Source organism: Ranitomeya imitator, chromosome 3, assembly GCF_032444005.1.
Source record: "Ranitomeya imitator isolate aRanImi1 chromosome 3, aRanImi1.pri, whole genome shotgun sequence".
In the NCBI taxonomy this organism is placed as follows: domain Eukaryota; kingdom Metazoa; phylum Chordata; class Amphibia; order Anura; family Dendrobatidae; genus Ranitomeya; species Ranitomeya imitator.
In genome coordinates this window covers 135,942,473-135,968,013 of record NC_091284.1, presented here as the reverse complement: position 1 = coordinate 135,968,013, position 25,541 = coordinate 135,942,473, and positions in this window count along the sequence as shown.

The following is a 25,541-nucleotide window of genomic DNA, read 5'->3' as shown; positions in this document are numbered from 1 at the left end:
GAGAGAGGGTGTGTTCCACTCCAAGGTGTTCCCCAGGTTGCCTTTCCTGAGCTTCGATCTTCCAGCTCTCGTTTAGTAGTTGTTGGAAACTACGCTGCATTAGGCCTTCAAATTGGGTATGGGGTGTAGAGAGAGGGTGTGTTACACTCCAAGGTGTTCCCCAGGTTGCCTTTCCTGAGCTTCGATCTTCCGGCTCTCGTTTAGTAGTTCTTGGAAACTACACTGCATTAGGCCTACAAATTGGGTATGGGGTGGAGAGAGATGGTGTGTTACACTCCAAGGTGTTCCCCAGGTTTCCTTGCCATTGCTTCGGTCTTCCGACTCTCGTTTAGTAGTTGTAGAAAAGTACACTGCATTAGGCCTACAAAATGGGTATGGGGTGGAGAGAGATGGTGTGTTACACTCCAAGGTGTTCCCCAGGTTGCCTTTCCTGAGCTTCTATCTTCAGGCTCTCATTAAATTGTGGTTAAATGGAACAACTGCATTTGGCGTACTAGTTGGTTTGGGGCCTACTATCGGTGTCTGCCACTCCTTGCTGTTCTCCTGGTTTCCTGTCCTGAAATTCCATTTTCAGGCTCTCGTTAAGTAGTTGTTAATGTTAGACTGCATTTGGCCTACTAGTTGGGTTGGGGCCTACTATCGGTGTCTGCCACTCCTTGCTGTTCTCCTCCACTGAACAAAGCTGTGCCGCCTGTTTACTACGGTTGCCAATTTTGAACTGCATTTCGACTACTTACTGATTTGGCCCTACTCTCTGTGTCAGCCTCTCATTCCAGTTGTCCTCCACTGCAATGCCCCCTGGTTATTCCTGTGTTACCAATTTTGAACTGCATTTAGCCCACTTTATTCTTTGGGCCTATATCTGTGTTTCCACTTCATCGTGCCCATTGCCCAGCCAGTGATAGATGAGTCTGCTGGTACATTGACCCATAACGCAACATTCCCCGTGCATGCTACACAACAACATTGTGACCCTGCTGAAAGTCAGGTTGCTCTTCCCGCATACCATACCACCTTACACGGGGACAAAGAGGAAGGTGCAGATGAAAGTGCAGGTTCCTTCATCAGGTGGGGGGAGGAATACTAGTTGGCGACGTCACTGGCACAGGGCCTCTCATAGTACGCAAAAGTGTTGCTGCCGGTGGGAGGCGCCCCCGCCGTGCAAACACACCGCTGTACTTTGAGGGGCCCTGTGCCAGTGCCAATGCCAACAAGTGGGCCCCCCCTGCTTGCTCAGGATCACAGCACTTGCAAAGTTGAAATACTTACCTCTCCCTGCTCCACTGCCGTGACGTGGTCCAGATTTCCTGGGCCCACTAATTACTTGAACCAGCCCTACCCCACACAACTTTAGCCAAATGACCCCCAATTTCAAATGCCTTCCAATTATTATAAGGTAAATTACGCTTGACAAGCTTCATTAAGAAGAATGGATGGTTTTTACATTAAAATGGGCAGTGTAGGTGTTTTCCTGGCCCCCACTCACTGCCGACTATGCTGCCCCATTGACTTGCATTGGGTTTCGTGTTTCGGTCGATCCCGACTTTACGTCATAATCGGCCGATTTCACTCGACCCGACTTTTGAGATAGTCGGGTTTCGCGAAACCCGGCTCGACTCTAAAAAGGTCAAGGTCGCTCAACTCTAGTAACCAGTTATTACAGTGATGTTGCCTTCCTTTCGGGGAGGCCAATATCATACTTGGAGGCAAGGAGGATTCTCTTTACCAGGTAAGTACCTACACACAACACATTCTGAATCCAAGCCAGAAGGGGGACTACAGGACACGGATTCAGGGGAGCTTCCCTCAGCTTTAAGTATTCTGGTCTGGAGGTGAAGTTATTTCAGTCTGAGGAGAGAGTGGAGAGAGAAGGAAGTCTGGAGCAGAGAGCAGACAACGGAGCCGTGCAGCCAGGACTGAGCTGCAGCTCCAGGGAAGGACAAGAACTTGAGGGGTTGTTGAATGTAGTGGAGCAATTGAGGAAAGGAGCACAGGAGTGGAAAAGGGCTCAGAGGGAAACTGTGACCAGGCACCCTCAGAGATGAAGCGTAGAAACTGGGCACCGGGAGCCCGAGGCTTTTATTGTACTCTAGGACACATAGCAGAACCGGAGGGCTTAGAACTGTATGTGATTTGCTCACACCACACCTGAAGGTGAAGCACCACCTGAAGAGCACGGGTCGCGATAGAGACCCTGTAAAATGGCTCAAATTGCCCATCATGCGGGTACCTGTTTGAGGACAGGAGGGAGAGGACTTTGCCAGCAAGCTATAAGCAGCAGGGACCTCGCATACTAATGCAAGTAGGAAGGCTTATGGACCTCACCTGGGAGAGGGATCCACCTTTGCCTCCAAGCCGGCCGGACCACATCACCACCTGTGCCTGGTACCCTGGACTGTAGACTACTACCACCAGTAAACCAGGTAAAGACTCTACTACTCTGTGTCTTCACTTATTCGTTGGCATATATCATCCTTGCCATACACCTTGGGAGCCCTGGGGACCACGCTTCACCTGTGGTAAGCGTCACCATCTTGATGCAACAACATCACCTCAGAGGACCTCTTTAAGCAGTTGACTCTGACCGAGCACCACAGGTGGCGTCATGATAGACTTTATTACCAATTCCCCTTTAAAGACCTTTCCCCTTTTATGGAGTGCCCAGGGCCACGGACCAGGTCACAGACACCGTGACATTCCCTTTAAGAGCAACCGGACCCAGTACCGAGTATCCCCATTGCCCTGGTGGGCAACTCAACTTTTTGGCGTCACAAACAGGATGGACCGACCCATAGAAATGGGTCCTGTGCGCCATGGACTATAATAGACTGTGTAAAATTGTTTGATTGATGCCTTGATGCCATTACTGCACCACGAGGCGGGTAAGGGAGGAAGAGAGGAAGAAGATATGTTGCCATGGGTGGAGTTCAAAAACCAGCATGAAAGCTGGATCCACCTCCTACAGAGTCTCTAATGCCACCAAAACATGTCCGTCACCAGGACGGATCTGCCCCCGGAGACACTGGCGGACAGCAGTGGAGACCAGCCAGGACCTGCCGCCATCAGAGGAGATGTCCCTGGTCTGCAACAACAAAAAGACCCAGTCCGAAGCCAACCCTAGACAAGGAGCTCCTCAGCGCGGAGATGAAGGAGCTGGCCCCATGACTCCTGTGGACCCAGATTACAGCGGTGGCTGCCTGGAGTCCCTGCAGCGCCAAAACATGCAAACTTGAAAACACGAAATTTGAACTGCATTACTGCACTAGAAATATGAAAAATGAGAGCTTTTAGCGCATAAAAATGGCCATATTTTTTTAATTATAGTAGGTCTAATACCCCTCCACAGAGAGTGAGAATTTGAGTCCAAGAAGAGGTTTCACATGTACCCATTCAGATGGAGACGTTTATTCTCAGCGAGGTAGGTCAAGCGTAGGACCTCGTATAAGAGAGATGCCGTAAAGTGGCTACGAGGTACACATAAATATGGCCATTTTTATGCGCTAAAAGCTCTCATTTTTCATATTTCTAGTGCAGTAATGCAGTTCAAATTTCGTGTTTTCAAGTTTGCATGTTTTGGCGCTGCAGTGTGCTGCCCTTTTTACTTAACTATATACGAGTTGGCGACTCTGGGTTCAGCACCTGTTCACACTCAGTCTATGTTTGGATGTGCAGGTCAGGTTTTTGAAATGTATTCTCTAGCCTTCTGATCGTGCACTCCCGCCTCCTAGCCACAGGTGTTTTAATTATAGTAGGTCTAATACCCCTCCACAGAGAGTGAGAATTTGAGTCCAAGAAGAGGTTTCACATGTACCCATTCAGATGGAGACGTTTATTCTCAGCGAGGTAGGTCAAGCGTAGGACCTCGTATAAGAGAGATGCCGTAAAGTGGCTACGAGGTACACATAAATATGGCCATTTTTATGCGCTAAAAGCTCTCATTTTTCATATTTCTAGTGCAGTAATGCAGTTCAAATTTCGTGTTTTCAAGTTTGCATGTTTTGGCGCTGCAGTGTGCTGCCCTTTTTACTTAACTATATACGAGTTGGCGACTCTGGGTTCAGCACCTGTTCGACATCATGATGGATTACAGGCTGCGGATTATTATCTTTCCATGACCACACTGTCCCGAGATGAAATTGGGTTTCTCCTGCAGTTGTTAGACTTTCTTTTGACACACAACTTTTTTATTTTTAACGGGTCCTTCTACCTGCAGCTCCAGGGAACAGCGATGGGGGCGGCATGTGCACCATCTTATGCCAACCTGTTCCTGGGGCTGTGGGAGAGGGACCTATTCTCCGCAGATCGGGGGTCGTCGATGGACCGGGTCATTCTTTGGACCCGGTACATCAACGACATTTTTCTGATCTGGCGGGGAACACCGGATGCATTGGAAGAGTTTTTTTGCAATCTAAATACAAATAACCGTAATATTAAATTGACATACAAGTACCATACTACTCAAATTGATTTTTTGGATGTTGTGGTTAAGAAAGACCCTTCTGGTTTGTTACAGACGGATATTCATCGCAAAGATACTGCCGTAAATGCTATTCTGCATGCAACATCATCTCACCCTACTCATACGGTAAAGTCTATTCCTGTAAGTCAATTTCTAAGGATCCGACGGATTTGTTCTACAACCAGTGATTTTGAAGTACAAGCGACCGAGATGAAGAGGAGGTTTTTGGAACGAGGCTATAGCCATAGATCTATTAAATTTGCATATAACAGAGCAAGAAATGCTAACCGCCAGGATCTGATGTATTCTAAACCCCCTAAATCAAAGACGGACTCTGTGAGGATGGTGACACGGTATCACTCCCAGTGGCGAAGAATGCACGAAATAATGCAAAGACACTGGCCGATTTTATTGGCAGACAAGACATTGAAACAATATCTACCAAAAACACCTACAATAACAGCAAGATGGTGTGACAACTTACGGGACCACTTGGTGAGAAGTTATTACACACCGACTAACCAACCACGGATCATTACAGGTAAGAGTAAAAGACAAGTCAACACCTGGGGGTGTGTACCATGTGGGAAATGTATATCTTGCCCCAATATCGAAGAAACCAGGGAGTTCTTATCATCAGACGGGAAACAATTCGTGATTACACATGCCATTAATTGCATGAAACAAACAGTTGTGTACCATGCAACATGCCCGTGCTCACTAATATATATAGGCCTGACAACAAGAGCCTTAAAAGTGAGAGTATGGGAGCACGTTCGCGACATTATGGCGGCTGCCAAAGAAGATGATCTAGACAAATTAAAGACACTCCCGAGGCATTTTAAAAAATACCACTCCTGTGATCCGTCTGGCCTGAAAGTCAAAGGCATTGATCATATTCGCTCTAACCTCCGAGGAGGGAATTTAAGCCGTTATTTGGCACAGAAAGAAGCGAAGTGGATATGGACACTTTGCACACTACAGCCAAACGGACTTAATGAAACACTGAGCTTTGCTCCCTTTATTTAGATCCCGATCTCGTGCAATGTTAATTTTCTTTGGCATCTCTGCTTTTTAATGTGTTTTTGTGGTTTTATGTTTTTATTTATTATTATTCTGGTATTAATACCAATTCTCCCCCATGTTCCTTAGTGTGCTGTTACATTTGGATGGTGTGACTTCGTATCATCTTACAACACTTACCGGTTCTTTTTCCATCTGCTTCCTGAGTGTCTCTAGAGGAATATGACTCCAAAAAGGAAATCCCTTTTCCAGTGGGATACGAATGGACTGTGTTTTGTACCCATTACCAAGGATATTAGTGCGGATCTACCAGATGTGACCTATGGGACACAAGAAACTTATGTGTTAAAAACATTGGGACGTTGATAGCATTTATATATATGACACATCCGATACTGCTATACCTATGGAATATATTTTTATATTAATTTTTTATAGTAATATTTATGTCAAGATCAATGTGGTCATATGAATATCGACTTGCATAGGAAGAATTGAAATGATTTTTGCACTGGCACTATTTGCACTTTAACGGCTGACTTTCACCATTATCACAGCTATGCACATGTTGTCGAACATATGTGACCATACTATGGTCCATACATCTACTTTCTATTAAATATTTATATCTTCACTAATTGCACTTTTTTCTTCTTATAATAAGTGATTGGGAGTATAATATATCGGCATTTTGATCACAATATATATTTACGTGCTTGTGCGCATATACGTACACGCGGGTATATACAGTCCAGGTGTTCTCTCAACTCTCCCTTCCCTCTCTTTCCACTCCCCCCTTTTTTTCCCCTTTTTTGGGGGGGTTACCTTTATTCAAGATTATCTTTTTGTGATTTTTGTATAATCAATATTATATGTAGTCTGCACTGAGCTTTTCCTGACACATGGGAGGGTCTGGCTCTTAATTAGACGGATTCCAGACTATGTGGGTCTTTGCACCCCTTTTTTCTTTATATTGGTTGTGTTTTCTTTTTTATTTTTGCACCATTTGTCACTGTTAATGCCTATCAGGCTTTCCTATGCATATTTTACTATAATGATGTGTATGTATAAATTGTTCACCTACGCGTCTTATTTTCCGTTGTTATTGTTTTTTCTAAGTACGTCCCTGCCTATATAGTTTTGGGTCTAGACATGGGGGAGACGACACCCTCGTTGTGCACATAGGCAAATCATATGAGACTTGAGACTTACTTTGTTCTGAGATGTGGTGAAAGGACTGATGTCCGGCCTTTGGTATAGATACGGAGTGTCTCTGTCATCTGTTTTGGTTGTGTGGGTAACGACACTCGGCTGGGGCGCGTGCGCTCAGACGTTCCGGGGGAGTGGCTTGCGGTGGTGCTCGTCTTGTGCGGTGGGCGGACCGATGGGCCGGGTCTCCATCCGTATGCGGCCGCGCGGCCGGGGACTCTGTACCCATCGTGTCGTCGGCTGCTATGGGCGTGCCTACCCTGCCGGCTCGTACCGGAGCTGCTGATAGCGTATGCGCTGCGGTAGTGAGTGGAGAATCCTTTGTGATCCATGACTACAATTACCATCATGCTTTTCGGCCGGATCACATGTCCATAATGTACCTATCAGCACTCTGCCTGTGTGAGACCATGTGATGTGTATGTTTGGGCGGAACATTTTCGCCATTGGTTTATTCTAACATAAAAGGAGCATTCTGGGAGGATGATGCCACTTCCCCTGACGAAGGTACGCTGCCGAAACGCGCGTAGGGGCTGTGGCACCATCTCCTGAGTACCAGCAAGGCACCTAACACTCCTGTAAGTACTTTGATTTACATATGTTGTTACAACTATGAATGAGTAGGGAGAGCTGGGTATGCCACTATGGCTTAATGTCCTGTATCAGGCATTTGTAGTATCTGCTTTCTAACTCCCACGTAGTACTATGGCTGTTTTGAGAACATGTTAATATGGATACTATTATGTTTTTGTAAAGCTGGTTTCTCAGTAGTGGTGCCACATGTATTTGTTTGGCTCACAATTTGAGCGCCCTCTTTTTGGCTACCAGATTTTAACTACCGTATGTATGTTTAAATGGTTTTAAGGCAATAGTTTTTGTACTTTAATAAAAATTTGGTTCAAGATACGCAGTCTCTTTGTATGGTTTCTCTATATCTATAGCGTAGAACATGTGCTAACTATGTATTTATGTGGACGCTGCACTATTTATTCTATTTAGTTTTGAAATATGCATCCTATAGAATAAGGGGTATTTGTTAGGTTTTCTTATTCATTTTGCTGTGTATTTTCACAGAAACGTAGTACCCTCTGCACTCATGGACTTTAAGGCCAGAGACAGCGTCTGGCTGTCACAAGTAGCCAAGGTGTTCGGTGAGTCAAATTGCACGGGGTCAGGTGAGAACAATGATTTGAGCACGTTACAATTGAAAATTCAAAGATTAATGCATAAAATAACAAAAGTCTGGTGGAACAGGGCATTCCTTGAGAATTATATAAAAAAGAAATATATACCGCGTGGTCTGCGGATTCAAATCTTCCCTTCGTTTCCAGTCGAAGATGAAGGCTTCATTACGAAATGGGAGGAGGTATGCAGCAGAGGATCATACCAGTTTATGGAGCTACTAATTGAATTGAATAAAAACTCAATCACTATGATTGAAGGTGAGATTGATGAATTATATACAATTCTAAAGAGAGACGGTACACCAGAGATAATTGCTGCTTTTAATACGCTTATGACAAAAAAATCTGAAGAATGGGAGGAACAGATCAAGTTAACACAAAGTAAAAAATTGACACGAGACACTATGGACTATCAGCAGAATCAGGTATACAGGTGGAGGAGACGAAATATGAGAACACGCAATAAGAGATCAGCATCCATGTCCTCAGCATCCTCAGTGGGGGAATCATCTGACAACTCTCAATATTCGTATGGTCCAATGAAGACCCGTTTTGGTAATAATAAGCGTAAAGCTGATCACAAGCTTCCAAACATTAAGAGAGGAACATATTACCCGAAAAGTGTACCAAAGGTGATTAACCTATCTGAACACTCCTTTTCCAATGTTGAAATTGAACTTTTGTCTAAAGGTTTAACCTTTTCACCCAGCAGTAGGTTCGACACCTTTACAGCCGTTAAAGACCTCCACATATTCGCCAGATCACTTGTTTTTAAAAAATGGTTTCACAACGAGGACTTAAGACGCACGTTTCCAATGCCTGAAGAACAGGAAGCCTTACGGATTTTGGAGGACCTTAGCCGAGAACACGATTTACCACCTCTAGGTATTGTACCCTCCATAATTAAGCAAAAATCTAAAAAATTTCCTCCGCTATCTATATGTCCTAATATTGAGATCTTTGTACAACTTGTTGCTAGAGACTTTGAGGAGATACCTACCAGAATTTATAGAGACAATTTGACTAAAAGTGAAAGGATGGGCCTAAAACGTCTTAAAAAACTTGACGATGTAACATTCAAGCCCGCCGACAAAGGGGGCAATATTGTGGTGTGGCCGAACAAAATGTACGAAACTGAAGTGCATCGTCAACTTAGAGAACAAACTTGTTATAAAAAATTAACTTTTAACCCTATGCTATCATACAGGGAAAAGTTGGGAAAGATACTTCAGACAGCATCGGATATGGGGATCATTACCCAAGAAACACGAGAAATTTTGTGGACCAAAGATCCGGTCACTCCGACACTGTATCTGCTACCAAAGATACACAAAGATATCAAGAACCCACCAGGTAGGCCCATCATATCTGGGATTGGGGGTCTAACTGAAAATACAGGCAAATACATTGATTCCTTCTTAAAACCTTTGGTTGAAACGATCCCATCGTTTCTACGGTATACCTCCGACTTCTTGTGTAGAGTGGACTCCATACACATTGATGAGGACATGTTGCTCGTCACATGTGATGTGGAGTCCCTCTACACGAGCATTCGACATCATGATGGATTACAGGCTGCGGATTATTATCTTTCCATGACCACACTGTCCCGAGATGAAATTGGGTTTCTCCTGCAGTTGTTAGACTTTCTTTTGACACACAACTTTTTTATTTTTAACGGGTCCTTCTACCTGCAGCTCCAGGGAACAGCGATGGGGGCGGCATGTGCACCATCTTATGCCAACCTGTTCCTGGGGCTGTGGGAGAGGGACCTATTCTCCGCAGATCGGGGGTCGTCGATGGACCGGGTCATTCTTTGGACCCGGTACATCGACGACATTTTTCTGATCTGGCGGGGAACACCGGATGCATTGGAAGAGTTTTTTTGCAATCTAAATACAAATAACCGTAATATTAAATTGACATACAAGTACCATACTACTCAAATTGATTTTTTGGATGTTGTGGTTAAGAAAGACCCTTCTGGTTTGTTACAGACGGATATTCATCGCAAAGATACTGCCGTAAATGCTATTCTGCATGCAACATCATCTCACCCTACTCATACGGTAAAGTCTATTCCTGTAAGTCAATTTCTAAGGATCCGACGGATTTGTTCTACAACCAGTGATTTTGAAGTACAAGCGACCGAGATGAAGAGGAGGTTTTTGGAACGAGGCTACAGCCATAGATCTATTAAATTTGCATATAACAGAGCAAGAAATGCTAACCGCCAGGATCTGATGTATTCTAAACCCCCTAAATCAAAGACGGACTCTGTGAGGATGGTGACACGGTATCACTCCCAGTGGCGAAGAATGCACGAAATAATGCAAAGACACTGGCCGATTTTATTGGCAGACAAGACATTGAAACAATATCTACCAAAAACACCTACAATAACAGCAAGACGGTGTGACAACTTACGGGACCACTTGGTGAGAAGTTATTACACACCGACTAACCAACCACGGATCTTTACAGGTAAGAGTAAAAGACAAGTCAACACCTGGGGGTGTGTACCATGTGGGAAATGTATATCTTGCCCCAATATCGAAGAAACCAGGGAGTTCTTATCATCAGACGGGAAACAATTCGTGATTACACATGCCATTAATTGCATGACACAAACAGTTGTGTACCATGCAACATGCCCGTGCTCACTAATATATATAGGCCTGACAACAAGAGCCTTAAAAGTGAGAGTATGGGAGCACGTTCGCGACATTATGGCGGCTGCCAAAGAAGATGATCTAGACAAATTAAAGACACTCCCGAGGCATTTTAAAAAATACCACTCCTGTGATCCGTCTGGCCTGAAAGTCAAAGGCATTGATCATATTCGCTCTAACCTCCGAGGAGGGAATTTAAGCCATTATTTGGCACAGAAAGAAGCGAAGTGGATATGGACACTTCGCACACTACAGCCAAACGGACTTAATGAAACACTGAGCTTTGCTCCCTTTGTTTAGATCCCGATCTCGTGCAATGTTAATTTTCTTTGGCATCTCTGCTTTTTAATGTGTTTTTGTGGTTTTATGTTTTTATTTATTATTATTCTGGTATTAATACCAATTCTCCCCCATGTTCCTTAGTGTGCTGTTACATTTGGATGGTGTGACTTCGTATCATCTTACAACACTTACCGGTTCTTTTTCCATCTGCTTCCTGAGTGTCTCTAGAGGAATATGACTCCAAAAAGGAAATCCCTTTTCCAGTGGGATACGAATGGACTGTGTTTTGTACCCATTACCAAGGATATTAGTGCGGATCTACCAGATGTGACCTATGGGACACAAGAAACTTATGTGTTAAAAACATTGGGACGTTGATAGCATTTATATATATGACACATCCGATACTGCTATACCTATGGAATATATTTTTATATTAATTTTTTATAGTAATATTTATGTCAAGATCAATGTGGTCATATGAATATCGACTTGCATAGGAAGAATTGAAATGATTTTTGCACTGGCACTATTTGCACTTTAACGGCTGACTTTCACCATTATCACAGCTATGCACATGTTGTCGAACATATGTGACCATACTATGGTCCATACATCTACTTTCTATTAAATATTTATATCTTCACTAATTGCACTTTTTTCTTCTTATAATAAGTGATTGGGAGTATAATATATCGGCATTTTGATCACTATATATATTTACGTGCTTGTGCGCATATACGTACATGCGGGTATATACAGTCCAGGTGTTCTCTCAACTCTCCCTTCCCTCTCTTTCCACTCCCCCCTTTTTTTCCCCCTTTTTTTGGGGGGTTACCTTTATTCAAGATTATCTTTTTGTGATTTTTGTATAATCAATATTATATGTAGTCTGCACTGAGCTTTTCCTGACACATGGGAGGGTCTGGCTCTTAATTAGACGGATTCCAGACTATGTGGGTCTTTGCACCCCTTTTTTCTTTATATTGGTTGTGTTTTCTTTTTTATTTTTGCACCATTTGTCACTGTTAATGCCTATCAGGCTTTCCTATGCATATTTTACTATAATGATGTGTATGTATAAATTGTTCACCTACGCGTCTTATTTTCCGTTGTTATTGTTTTTTCTAAGTACGTCCCTGCCTATATAGTTTTGGGTCTAGACATGGGGGAGACGACACCCTCGTTGTGCACATAGGCAAATCATATGAGACTTGAGACTTACTTTGTTCTGAGATGTGGTGAAAGGACTGATGTCCGGCCTTTGGTATAGATACGGAGTGTCTCTGTCATCTGTTTTGGTTGTGTGGGTAACGACACTCGGCTGGGGCGCGTGCGCTCAGACGTTCCGGGGGAGTGGCTTGCGGTGGTGCTCGTCTTGTGCGGTGGGCGGACCGATGGGCCGGGTCTCCGTCCGTATGCGGCCGCGCGGCCGGGGACTCTGTACCCATCGTGTCGTCGGCTGCTATGGGCGTGCCTACCCTGCCGGCTCGTACCGGAGCTGCTGATAGCGTATGCGCTGCGGTAGTGAGTGGAGAATCCTTTGTGATCCATGACTACAATTACCATCATGCTTTTCGGCCGGATCACATGTCCATAATGTACCTATCAGCACTCTGCCTGTGTGAGACCATGTGATGTGTATGTTTGGGCGGAACATTTTCGCCATTGGTTTATTCTAACATAAAAGGAGCATTCTGGGAGGATGATGCCACTACCCCTGACGAAGGCACGCTGCCGAAACGCGCGTAGGGGCTGTGGCACCATCTCCTGAGTACCAGCAAGGCACCTAACACTCCTGTAAGTACTTTGATTTACATATGTTGTTACAACTATGAATGAGTAGGGAGAGCTGGGTATGCCACTATGGCTTAATGTCCTGTATCAGGCATTTGTAGTATCTGCTTTCTAACTCCCACGTAGTACTATGGCTGTTTTGAGAACATGTTAATATGGATACTATTATGTTTTTGTAAAGCTGGTTTCTCAGTAGTGGTGCCACATGTATTTGTTTGGCTCACAATTTGAGCGCCCTCTTTTTGGCTACCAGATTTTAACTACCGTATGTATGTTTAAATGGTTTTAAGGCAATAGTTTTTGTACTTTAATAAAAATTTGGTTCAAGATACGCAGTCTCTTTGTATGGTTTCTCTATGTTTGGATGTGCAGGTCAGGTTTTTGAAATGTATTCTCTAGCCTTCTGATCGTGCACTCCCGCCTCCTAGCCACAGGTGTTTTAATTATAGTAGGTCTAATACCCCTCCACAGAGAGTGAGAATTTGAGTCCAAGAAGAGGTTTCACATGTACCCATTCAGATGGAGACGTTTATTCTCAGCGAGGTAGGTCAAGCGTAGGACCTCGTATAAGAGAGATGCTGTAAAGTGGCTACGAGGTACACATAAATATGGCCATTTTTATGCGCTAAAAGCTCTCATTTTTCATATTTCTAGTGCAGTAATGCAGTTCAAATTTCGTGTTTTCAAGTTTGCATGTTTTGGCGCTGCAGTGTGCTGCCCTTTTTACTTAACTATATACGAGTTGGCGACTCTGGGTTCAGCACCTGTTCACACTCAGTCTATGTTTGGATGTGCAGGTCAGGTTTTTGAAACAATATTCAACAGAGTCACCAGTTGTGACGCACACCAAAAGACTTCCCCAGTCAGGAAGCTGTGCACACCAGGACCTGCCCTGGAAGAAAAAATAAAGAGACATTCACCTGTGTGAAAGTAATGATGTTAATTGTGTTTTGTTGATTTTTTCTTTTAGTTGAAAAGGACAGTAGGGTAATGGACAATAATTACCTGAGAACTTTTGCCCTGGAAAAAGTTTGGCACCTGTTCAGGTGCCCCTCATTGGTATTGCCTTGCGCTGGTAGTGTGAGTAAGACTGTGTTTACCTGTTTTGCTTTTCAGACCTGGAGCAGAACTGCATGGCGTAATAGAGACCAGAGCTGGTCAATGCGCCTTGCTATTTCAATGTTTGCACTTTTACCTGTGTGCACTTGTAATACATAGTTTTGTTATGCAACGTTCAAGAACCGTACCTCTCATAAAGGGATGCTTAAGCTTTTCACCAGTTAACCTGTTGACATGCATGTCTAAAAACATTTTATGCCTTTAACCTGTACTGTATTCTTTTCTTTTCCCAGTCCGGGAGTACTGGAGTTAACGAAGAGGGGAGTGTAACACTCCAGGTAACCAGTTATTACAGTGATGCTACCTTCCTTTCGGGGAGGGCGATGTCATGCTTGGAGGCAAGGAGGATTCTCTTTACCAGTTAAGCACCTACACACAACACATTCTGAATCCAGGCCAGAAGGGGGAGCTCAGGACCCGGATTCAGGGGAGCTTCCCTCAGTTTTAAGTATTCTGGTCTGGAAGAGGAGTAGGTTCAGTCTGGGGAGAGAGTGGAGAGAGAAGGAATTCAGGAACAGAGAGCAGACAACGGAGCCATGCAGCCAGGACTGAGCTGGAGCTCTAGGGAAGGACAAGAACCTGAGGGGTTGTTGAATGTACTGGAGCAATTGAGGAAAGGAGCACAGGAGTGGAAAAGGGCTCAGAGGGAAACTGTGTCCGGGCACCCTCAGAGCCGAAGTACAGAAACTGGGCACCGGGAGCCTGAGACTTTTGTTGTACTCTAGGACACATAGCAGAACTGGAGGGCTTGGACCTGCATGTCATTTGCCCACACCAAACCTGGAGGTGAAGCAGCACCTGAAGAGCCTTGGTTGTGATATAGACCCTGTAAAATGGCTCATGATGCCCATCATACGGGTACCTGTTTCAGGACAGGAGGGAGAGAACTTTGCCAGCAAGCTATGAGCAGCAGGGACCTCACATACTAGCGCGAGTAGGAAGGCTTACGGACCTCACCTGGAAGAGGGATCCATCTTTGCCTCCAGGCCGGCCGGACCACATCACCGCCAGTGCCTGGTACCCTGGACTGTGGACTACTACCACCAGTAAACCAGGTAAAGACTCTACTACTCTGTGTCTTCACTTATTTGTCGGCATATACCATCCTTGCTATACACCTTGGGAACCCTGGGGACACAGCTTCTCCTGTGGGAAGCATCACCATCTTGCTGGAACAACATCACCCCAGAAAACCCCTTTAAGCAGCGTCAGTCCACTCTGACTGAGCACCACAGGTTATCCATTTTAATTTCTAAATTAATAGGATTACATATATTTTTAATTGCAAATTATGGATTATAGCTGGATTATTGTCTCATTTTACAAAAGGCACTATAAGATTGTAAATATGAATTTATGATTTCATAAGATTAGAGTTTACCAAGTATAGGTCTGGACAACAGAGCTAAATATAGAGGTCTCACTACAAGAGTTTGCAGAACATATAAAATCCTCCCAGAAGATAAGCTTGAACGAGAAGTATCTTGTGTTTTATGGTCTGAGTTGGTAAGTGGGGTAGTACTGGTAATAGTGTTTTAATAACTAGGGGAGGAGGGGCTTTGTGGGCTGCCATAAGGAACATTTAGTTGACAATAGGGACTGGCAATGAGGACTCTCAGGGGCTTTCTGATTGGCACCAAAATTTGGGTTCTGTAGCTGACACTGTATGGATTATCTGTGGCAGGCATTATAAAGAGGGCTCCATATACTAGATATCTGATTACATTTTGAAAAAGTTAATCAAATCAGAAGTATGATGCTGAGTCGCTACTCATGGGCAACCCGTGAGACATGGTATGCAGGATGTCCGAGGTCAGATACCAGGAGGATTCATAGTACACAGGGGTAAGGAAAAGGCATGGTCAGGTAACAGTCCGGGGTAAAATACCAGTAGGCTACGCCAAGACAAATAAAGGAACTGTCATAGGCAAAGTCCGGTGTCAGATACCTGAAGTCAGAGAGCGTCAAAAGTGGAAGGGATAATCTACAATAGTTACAACAAATCTGACATCAGCAACAAGATCAAGAAGTCAGATACAGAGCAAGCACGTACACCTAAAGAAGCAAATCATTTTTTTGACTATAATACTCACTTTTTTCCCCCAAACTTGAGGGAAAATAGGGGTGTATCTTATAGCCGAATGTAGCTAACTGGAGGGTTGGGGCAGTGGTGTAGCGCGATCACAGGAGGCAGGATCTCTTCCTTAAGAAGCTGGCAGTGGCAGAAGCAGTGCAATGCTGTGGGTCCAGAGTCGTCAGTGAGGCATAACAGAGTGCATTGCTTTACTGGTGGCTATTTTCCTGAAGCTGTAGGTCACTGGATGCGGTGCATTAACAGACTGGGATCTCGGCCTGGCTGAGATCTTAATCCACGCAAGCATTGCCTCCGGCAACCATTTCCTTGAAGCCCACTGCTTCTTAAGATAGCTGCTTCCAGTGGTGCTTGCACAGATTGAGATCTCGGCCAGGCCTTTCCCAGTCTCTTTATCAGCTCATCCACCTAGGGCATTGGATACAGATCAAATTTTGGGCACCCTCATTGGGCAGAAACGACTATTCACATTTCTGAAAAGGAGAAATGGTCAAAATTTTAAAAACTACAACAGTGCTTTCAGACCTCAAATAATGCAAAGAAAACAAGTTCATAATCATTTATAAACAACAATACTAATGTTTTAACTCAGGAATAGTTCAGAAAACAGTATTTTGTGGAATAACCATAATTTTTAATCACAGATGTCATGCGTCTTGGCATGCTTTCCACCAGTCTTTCACACTGCTACTGGTGCAAAAATTTAAGCAGTTATTGTTTGTTTGATAGCTTGTGACTATCCATCATCCTCTTGATTACATTCCAGAGGTTTTCAATGGGGTTCAGGTCTGGAGATTGGGCTGCCCATGACAGGGTTGCACAGGGTTTTGATGTGATGGTCTCTTAATTTCTGGCAGAGCTGTATATATATATATATATATATATATATATATATATATGGGCTGGGCTAGTTTCTGCACGATGTGCACTACTGTGTGGTGTGCACAATGACAGCGCGCTCTCTGCTGCCAGCTCCGATCAGGTTCAAGAAGTTGTAAATGACTCTGTTGCCAGGATGAATGTGATCATCTTACCCACAAAGTTATAAAGCATTCTGGAGATCCAAACAAGCCTTCACAGATTCAAAGAAACTAGATGCGTACACTTTTAGGGTAGAGTGGGCCTTTCCTTATAGCAAAAGGAGCATTTTTTTTAACTTTTTCCTGAAACATTCATTTTTTTGCAGTAATTAGAAAAAAGTTTTCTGGCTCATAATTATTGCCTTATGCCTTTGTAGCAGGGCTCTTTGTACACACCAGGGTATACACAGAAAATTGCTTTAATGAAACTCCTTAATATATTCGGATTTAAATTCAGCAAATTAAATTAATGTATAATTTTGAAAGAAGTTAATTATGTCAGAGTTAATTCACAAATGGTATTAAAACAAGCTGGAAAAATTCCTAGTTTTGGAACCTTTCTATTTTAGAAAAAGCAGAATTATTAAAAGTTGTGAAAAGTTAAGAAGAAAAACAACCAATTTGATTTATTTTAATTCAGTGTTATTAGAACCAGAATTAACATAGTAACATAGTTATTAAGGTTGAAGGAAGACTTCAAGTCCATCTAGTTCTAGAATTGTGTGATGGAAATATAAATCTTAAATATTATATGAATGATTTCTTCAATAAGAAACATATTTGTATTATATATGTTGAAATGCATTGCTTTGTTGTGATTTATTATTATTATTTGTTATGTTGCACAATCATTCAATATGTATTCAGTGTGTGACCTCAGGCTTTCTGGAGGATATTCGTTAATCAAATGTACTTGCTGTACAATGTCTTCTGTTTGCTAAACATTGCAGCAAGATAATGCACCAAGTTTCTATTTTGGTGGTTTATACTATCAATTCTGCTGTAGTGTAGGGGGATTTATATACTGTGACAACAAACACTTCAGTTGTTGGGTTTATTAAATTATTTATTTTGCAATGTAAATATAACAGAATGAAAAATTATTAGCCAGTTATTGAGACTTGGCTAAACTCTGTCTCTGTTTTTTTTTCAACCTAATCAAATGTTTCGACACATCTGTTCATGCAAAGATTTTCCTTGTTAATGGAATGTGCACATTGAAGATTCAGAAAGAAGGCAGCAAAACCATTAACGAACAAATATGGAAACAAAGAGTAATGAAACACATCTGAAACAAACCAGAATATGTGTTAAAACTTAGACTTCTCTAAACCACAGCTTTTACTGTAAAGACAACTTCACCATGCCTTGGCATTCTCTCAAGCAGCTTCATCAGGTTGTCACCTGGAATGGCTTTCAATGGACAGTTAATTTGAGGAATCACCGACTTTCAGAAAGGTGTGCTTTGCAAATGCAGTGTTTATACATAGTTCTATACAATGCTGAGCACTGTTTCACAACTAATCGCAGGCAGGGTATGGCAAAAACAACTAAAATAAGTAAAGTGAAGTGATAGTCCATCAGTACTTTAAGATATGAAGTTCAGTCAGTCCAGAAAATTGTGAAAACCTTGAAGGTATTCTCAAATTGCAATCATGGAAACCACAAATCACTATGGAGAAACTGTCTCTAATAAGGACAACTCCAGAAAAGGAAACCAAGAATTATCCTCTGATTCAGAGGATAAAATAATCATAGTTATTAACCTCAGGCAGGACAAATTGACAGTGCCTCAGATAACAGCCTTCATAAATAATGCACTTTATAGAAAGGGCATTAATGTAGTGAATATCACTAATTTTTTATATAAACCTTTTTTTTATACATCTAATGATTTTTCTTTTCATTTTTATCTTCTAAGCGCTTCTTCTAGATTTTTCCTTTTTCCTTTTTTTCTCTATTTTTATAATAAATAGTACCATTTGAAGAAACCACATACAAACAAGTGTAAAACCTCCACTTACACACACACATCCCAGTGTTTTGAAAAATAAAATAAAAATTGCTCATTCGTCAAGAAGACGCTATTCACCAGAGGAAGTCTCCAACACGGATTCAGCCAGTGAGGAAGATCTCACATTTCCCTATTCCTCTTCCTCCTCCTTATCTAGTGAAGAGGAACCCTTAGCAAAGTGGCCTAGGACCCAGGCAACCCCTACAGCAATTGATTCAAAAAGGACTCCACCCCCGAAAATGATCAGCCTGTTAGTTAGGGTTTCCTGGGCAGCTCAGGAATCCAAATTGATGTTACAGGCCTCATTGAAATTTATTTTTTTCAAATTCTTTTTCAGCAAGGAAATAATAAATGTTATTGCGGCCCACACAAATTTATATGTCTGTCAATTTTTCACCAAAAATCCCACGTCATCCTATGCCAAATGGACCCCTTTCAATGCAACAGGAATTATGACATTTTGGGGCATTGTGGGGCATTGTGCTGCATATGGGCAGAATCAATAAACTACAGTTTGGCAATACTGGCGTGCTGATATACTCTACAGCAGGGGTGTCAAACTGCATTCCTCGAGGGCTGCAAACAGGTCATGTTTTCAGGATTCCTTGTACTGCACAGGCGATAATTTAATCACCAACTCATTTGTGTAGGTGATTAAATTATCACCTGTGCAGTACAAGGAAATCCTGAAAACATGACCTGTTTGCAGCCCTTGAGGAACGCAGTTTGACACCCCTGCTATACAGTACACCAATATTCCATATGCCCATGACAAGGACATCATTTGCAGCAATCCAAACATTTTTGCATTATAATAATACTGTGTAGTGTCCTCCACAATACATAGTAACATAGTAACATAGTAACATAGTTAGTAAGGCCGAAAAAAGACATTTGTCCATCCAGTTCAGCCTATATTCCATCATAATAAATCCCCAGATCTACGTCCTTCTACAGAACCTAATAATTGTATGATACAATATTGTTCTGCTCCAGGAAGACATCCAGGCCTCTCTTGAACCCCTCGACTGAGTTCGCCATCACCACCTCCTCAGGCAAGCAATTCCAGATTCTCACTGCCCTAACAGTAAAGAATCCTCTTCTATGTTGGTGGAAAAACCTTCTCTCCTCCAGTCGCAAAGAATGCCCCCTTGTGCCCGTCACCTTCCTTGGTATAAACAGATCCTCAGCTAGATATTTGTATTGACCCCTTATATACTTATACATGGTTATTAGATCGCCCCTCAGTCGTCTTTTTTCTAGACTAAATAATCCTAATTTCGCTAATCTATCTGGGTATTGTAGTTCTCCCATCCCCTTTATTAATTTTGTTGCCCTCCTTTGTACTCTCTCTAGTTCCATTATATCCTTCATGAGCACCGGTGCCCAAAACTGGACACAGTACTCCATGTGCGGTCTAACTAGGGATTTGTACAGAGGCAGTATAATGCTCTCATCATGTGTATCCAGACCTCTTTTAATGCACCCCATGATCCTGTTTGCCTTGGCAGCTGCTGCCTGGCACTGGCTGCTCCAGGTAAGTTTATCATTAACTAGGATCCCCAAGTCCTTCTCCCTGTCAGATTTACCCAGTGGTTTCCCATTCAGTGTGTAATGGTGATATTGATTCCTTCTTCCCATGTGTATAACCTTACATTTATCATTGTTAAACCTCATCTGCCACCTTTCAGCCCAAATTTCCAACTTATCCAGATCCATCTGTAGCAGAATACTATCTTCTCTTGTATTAACTGCTTTACATAGTTTTGTATCATCTGCAAATATCGATATTTTACTGTGTAAACCTTCTACCAGATCATTAATGAATATGTTGAAGAGAACAGGTCCCAATACTGACCCCTGCGGTACCCCACTGGTCACAGCGACCCAGTTAGAGACTATACCATTTATAACCACCCTCTGCTTTCTATCACTAAGCCAGTTACTAACCCATTTACACACATTTTCCCCCAGATCAAGCATTCTCATTTTGTGTACCAACCTCTTGTGCGGCACGGTATCAAACGCTTTGGAAAAATCGAGATATACCACGTCCAATGACTCACCGTGGTCCAGCCTATAGCTTACCTCTTCATAAAAACTGATTAGATTGGTTTGACAGGAGCGATTTCTCATAAACCCATGCTGATATGGAGTTAAACAGTTATTCTCATTGAGATAATCCAGAATAACATCCCTCAGAAACCCTTCAAATATTTTACCAACAATAGAGGTTAGACTTACTGGCCTATAATTTCCAGGTTCACTTTTAGAGCCCTTTTTGAATATTGGCACCACATTTGCTATGCGCCAGTCCTGCGGAACAGATCCTGTTGCTATAGAGTCCCTAAAAATAAGAAATAATGGTTTATCTATTACATTACTTAGTTCCCTTAGTACTCGTGGGTGTATACCATCCGGACCCGGAGATTTATCTATTTTAATCTTATTTAGCCGATTTCGCACCTCTTCTTGGGTTAGATTGGTGACCCTTAATATAGGGTTTTCATTGTTTCTTGGGATTTCACCTAGCATTTCATTTTCCACCATGAATACCGTGGAGGAGAAGGTGTTTAATATGTTAGCTTTTTCCTCGTCATCTACAACCATTCTTTCCTCACTATTTTTTAAGGGGCCTACATTTTCAGTTTTTATTCTTTTACTATTGATATAGTTGAAGAACAGTTTGGGATTAGTTTTACTCTCCTTAGCAATGTGCTTCTCTGTTTCCTTTTTGGCAGCTTTAATTAGTTTTTTAGATAAAGTATTTTTCTCCCTATAGTTTTTTAGAGCTTCAATGGTTCCATCCTGCTTTAGTAGTGCAAATGCTTTCTTTTTACTGTTAATTGCCTGTCTTACTTCTTTGTTTAGCCACATTGGGTTTTTCTTATTTCTAGTCCTTTTATTCCCACGAGGTATAAACCGCTTACACTGCCTATTTAGGATGTTCTTAAGCATTTCCCATTTATTATCTGTATTCTTATTTCTGAGGATATTGTCCCAGTCTACCAGATTAAGGGCATCTCTAAGCTGGCCAAACTTTGCCTTCCTAAAGTTCAGTGTTTTTGTGATCCTAACTTTGATCATCTATATAAAATTCGACCAGTAGTTGACGACTTCAGCAGAAAGTTTGCTGAGACATACAACCCCAATAAGGACATTTGTATAGATGAATCTCTGGTTCCTTTCAAAGGGAGGCTAAAATTCCAACAATACCGGCCCAGTAAGATAGCTACAGTAGGTACAGAATTAAACTGTGCAAGCTGTGCGAGAGTACCTTAGGGTACACCCACAGATTTAGGGTCAACGAAACGAAGGACACGCAAATTGACCCCCTGAATTCTCACTTGTCTTGGGGGTGAGTGGAAAAATGGTATTCGAATTGCTGCACCCACTGCTGGATAAAGGTTATCAGCTCTACATAGATCACTTTTACACAAGCATCCTACTCTTCAAGAACCACTGTCAGACGTACAGTTGCCTGCAGCACGATGCAAAGAAATCAGAGAGGCACCCCTAAGCCGCTATTTAGGCAACTGCTGAGAAAGGGCGAACATAGAGCCCAATGCAGCTCCCTTATCAGTGTGAGAGGTACCTCAACACAAGTTGCAAACCAGATTGTAACTTGGATTACAATAAGTACATGGGGGGAGTAGATCTCTCAGATCAGATCCTCAAACTATAAAGTGCCAAGTGAAAAGCAAAAGTATGGTACAAAAAATTGTCTATACACACTGTACAGATGGCACTGTACAATGCTTTTGTGCTGTTTTCAATCTGCAAACAATACGGGGACCTTCTTTCAGTTTGGAGTGGTAGTTATCAAGGGCCTAATGTTTTGCACTAATGAACGTGAGGGCCCCAGTACTTCTAAAACTGATGGTGCCCACATTGTCCCAGATCAACATTTTCAAGCAGTGGTTCCCCAAACAGGGAAGAGCACAAAAAAAGGCACAGAGTATGCGCCAAGAGGGGAATCTGAAAAGACACAATTTACCATTTTGAAACCTGCCCTGAGAAACCTGGCCTTTGCATAAATGATTGCTTGAAAGCTTATCACACTTTCATCTACTATATAAAGCTGAATGTGTGTGTATGTGTATGTTTGTATGTATGTCCGGGATTGGCATCTGCACCGTCACAGCTACAGCCACAAAATTTTGCACAGTCACACGTCTGGACCCCGAGAGCGTCATAGGCTATGTTGTGAGGTGAAATGTTAACCCCGCGCTTTCCAATTCACCAAACAATTTTGCCCATATCTACATAATGGGGAAAATGTGAAAGGAAAAGTGTTGGAGGCGTCGCAGCTACAGCCACAAAATTTTGCACAGTCACACGTCTGGACCCCGAGAGCGTCATAGGCTATGTTGTGAGGTGAAATTTTAACCCCGCGCTTTCCAATTCACCAAACAATTTTGCCCCTATCTACATAATGGGGAAAAGTGAAAGGAAAAGTGTTGGAGGCAAATTGACTGCAGCCAGATGTGAACAAGGGGGACTTAAAGAGAGAGAGCGATAGCGCCAAAGAGTATATACCGTACAGTTGCTAAGTTGGGGCCCTGACATGGGATACTCACCACACACGGGGATATAAACACACACAAAATGCGCCACACACTACCATGTGCTTGAACACATATTAGCCTCAGCACACATTTCACCACACATACACCAACCTCGCCACATAAAAGTCGAAACACAAAAGTCGCCGCTCAAAACTCGCCACGCGCAAGACTCGCCACATGCAAAAACTAGGCTCACACAAAACTCACCACAAGTGCAAAACTCACCTCATGGAAAACTCGCCACATGCAAAACTTGCACACGCGGAAAAATTGCCACATGCACAAAAGTTGCAACACATGCAAAAGTTGCCTCACACAAAACTTGCACATACTCAAAAGGCACTACACATAAAACTCACCACGTGCAAAACTCACCATGCGCAAAACTTGCTGCACACAACTTGCTACACTGACCTGTCACATGCAACTCGACACACAAAAAGTTGCTACACGCATGTTGCCACACAAAACTCATCTCACAAAAGTCGCTACATGCATGTCGCCACACGCAACTCAACACACACAACTTGACAAATTAAAGTCGCCCTAAAACACACACAAGTCTGGTATTATCCTTCAAAAAAAAATCTGATTAATAAGCAGGCAAACTACAAGAGCAACAAATGTACTATATAGGAAATACGGCAGCTGTTAGTCACATGACCTGTCTATTATGTGTATGTGTGAGCTAATATATACTGCCAGGGGATGGCTTCCTGTTGGCTGGTGATTTATCAGGCCGCCAATTTAGCTTACAAATACTGAGGTAAAAATACTGAGCAAATAACGTGTGAACGAGGTCTAATACAGGAGGAGATGACACACAGGTATATACTATATACAGGGGAGATGACACACATATATATACTGTATACAGGAGCGATGACACACAGGTATATACTATATAGAGGAGGAGATGACATACAGGTACATACTATATACTGGAGGAGATGACACACAGGTATATACTATATACAGGTGGAGATGACACACAGGTATATACTATATACAGGAGCAGATGACCTATAGGTATATACTATATACAGGAGGAGATGACATACAGGTTTATGCTATATATAGAAGATAACATACAGGTATATACTATTTACAGGAGGAGATGACACACAGATATATACTATATACAGGGGAGATGACACACAGGTATATACTATATACAAGAGGAGATGACATACAGGTATATACATATATATAGAAGGAAATTACATACAGGTATATACTATATATAGGAGGAGATTACATACAGGTATATACTATATACAGGGGAGATGACACACAGCAGGTATATACTATATACAGGGGAGATGACATACAGGTATATACTATATACAGGAGATGACATACAGGTGTATACTATATATAAGGGAGATGACAAACATGTATATACTGAGGTGAAAATGAGAGGTGTGAGGTTAAAATGAAAAGGTGTGAGTGCAAAATGAGAGGAGTGAGGGAAAATAGTGGAGTGATCGGAAAATGACAGATGTGAGGTCGAAATGACAAGTGTTAGGGGGGAATGAGAGGAGTGAGGGAGAAAATGAGAGAAGTGAGGTGCTATAACTAACCACAGATATTTACTATGCCCAGGCAACGCCGGGCTCTTCAGCTAGTAAATTAATAAAATTAGTTTTAACTCTGTTGACACAACACACTTTTATAATATATAACGTACAAGAGACATAGAGTAAAAAATCCAAATGTAAAAAATAACAATTTTATTCAGAAAATATTTGTTGATTTTAACAATAATTCACATAAGAGAAAAAGGCAATGGACAAATGGCGCACAGTGTTAGGTGTCGAGTTCCTGCCTCTGCACAGGGGGAATCTCGAACAATCTCTGCTGCGGTCTCCCATTCTTCTCCAGCCGCAGTGGAGCCTGATCAGCGGAGACGTCGGTCCCAGCATCTTGCTCAGTCCCACTCTGTACAAAGAGTTACTGCTGCTTTTCCGGCTTCTGCCATTGAAGTCAGTGCTGAGCAGCGGCGAGCAGACGCTTCTGGGACTAAGTCCTGCTTTTCTCATTCTGAGCATGCCCTGAGTAAGATATCTCAGTGGAGATCGAGGGTCACATGGTCAGATACTTCAGCTAAGTCCATTGGTCCTTTCAGGAAGGTCCTTTAAGTGCTAGGACTAAGTCCTGCTTTGCACACACTGAGCATGCCCAGGGCAAGATCTCTCAGTGGAGATTTAGGGTCACATGCTCAGGTATGGCAGTCTCTCATTGGTCCTTCTAGGAAGGTCT